Source organism: Jaculus jaculus, chromosome 14 (assembly GCF_020740685.1).
Source record: "Jaculus jaculus isolate mJacJac1 chromosome 14, mJacJac1.mat.Y.cur, whole genome shotgun sequence".
Lineage (NCBI taxonomy): Eukaryota > Metazoa > Chordata > Mammalia > Rodentia > Dipodidae > Jaculus > Jaculus jaculus.
The window spans coordinates 46,593,544-46,595,542 of NC_059115.1; positions in this window are offsets into that span (position 1 = coordinate 46,593,544).

The following is a 1,999-nucleotide window of genomic DNA, read 5'->3' on the forward strand; positions in this document are numbered from 1 at the left end:
ATGGAGGCCTTAATAACCCCTCAGTGAATACCACAACCCCATTAAGGTGGGACTCCAGGGCAATAGAAGTTGGGGCAAGAGGATAAAAGAGAATAACCTGTTATACAATCCATGCCATTCTGAATACCAAATGTTAAGTCTATCTGGTACCTAAGTGTCAGGTCTCTGGCTTTAAACAGTTGACCTATTTGTGAGCTGCTTGCTGTGCCCTCTGCACATGTCTACCTGTGGAATACACCTGCCCTCGAGGATTGTGGGAGGAACGTTTTTGAGAACACCACAATGGAAACTTGACTCATTTTCCAGTAGCAACATTACGAATGGCTACTTTACTACAATGTATTTATTTACATGAAGGACTCGACAGCCTCATGTGCAATGGTCTGAAGTTTGCCACATTTTTTGTTTTGTTTTGCTTTTTGAGGTAGGACTTTCTCCTAGCCTAGGCTGATCTGGAACTCACTCTGTAGTAGGCCTCAAACTCAAGGTGATTCTCCTACTTGTCTTCCGAGTGCTGAAATTAAAGGTGTGCACCAACACGCCCAGCATTTTTACGAGATACCATGTTCTTAATTCTAACCAAGTAACATAAATGCCAAGTCGGGGTGAATGGTCTGCATGCGCTCAGTAAATGCACACGGGTATGTTAGTCACTATCAACTAAGCTCCCCGCCCATTTAAAGAACAACACAGTGCTTATTAAAGACACTAACATTTATCCTCAGACTCTCAGCAAGTAAGCAGTGTGTACAAGCAAACTACACAGGAACAATTTTATGTTGTTTTCTTCTTCCTTCCCAGGGATGGAGCCTGTGGCTTCACACATACAAGGCAAGCACTCCATCAGAGCTATATATATCCCTGGTGCCACCCTTCATGCACGTGTGGTGTATGCACTCATATGTAGGCACTCATATGGGTGTGCAAAACTAAGGCTGACAACAGCTGTGTTCCTCACTCTCCATTTACTGAGGTAGGCTCTCCCTTTTGAACCCAGAGTCCCACCATTTTTTTTTTAGAGGTAGGGTCTCATCTAGCCCAGGCTGACCTGGAACTCACCATGTAGTCTCAGGATGGCCTCAAACTCACGGCGATCCTCCTACCTCTGCCTCTCAAGTGCTGGGATTAAAGGCATGCGCCACTACACACTTTTCAGCTAGCCTAGCTAGCCAACTTACCCTGTGTAGTCAGTTCCACACTGCTAAGACGGCCATCCAAACCAAGGATTTCAAGCTCACAGAGCCAGGGGAAGAAACTGGCTCCTTTTTACAGATCCAAGCAGAGAGAAACCACCACCGGCCAGCAAACACCAGAAAGCAGCATGCACGCGCGTACACACACACAAGCATGCCAGAGGACAGAGCTTACACCTTAGGGCTGGAATTCAGATCGACCCCCATTAACACCTTAGGGCTAGACTCCATCGGATACACAGAGAATTCAACATTAAGTTAGACTACCAACAGGCCTGCCGAGGCTCAGAAACATTGTGGAAGAAGGGGTGGAAATATTGTAAGAGCCAGAGTGAGCAGGAATATCCCAAGGCATGGTCCCCGCTACCAAACATGGACTGATGGAGCCCTTTATAACCCCTCGTGAATACCACAACCCCATTAAGGAGGGACTCCATTGCCACCTTTTCCAGGTAGGCGGTTAGAAATCCAAGTTACCAGTTTATTTTTTTTTTAATATTTTTTGTTCATTTTTTATTTATTTATTTGAGAGTAACAGACACAGGGAGAAAGACAGATAGAGGGAGAGAGAGAGAATGGGCCCGCCAGGGCCTCCAGCCACTGCAAACGAACCCCAGACGTGTGCGCCCCCTTGTGCATCTGGCTAACGTGGGACCTGGGGAACCGAGCCTCGAACCGGGGTCCTTAGGCTTCACAGGCAAGCGCTTAACTGCTAAGCCATCTCTCCAGCCCACCAGTTTATTTTTTACACCTGAGCCATTGGGGGACACACAATTCAAACTACAACATACTGAGAATCCCACCTC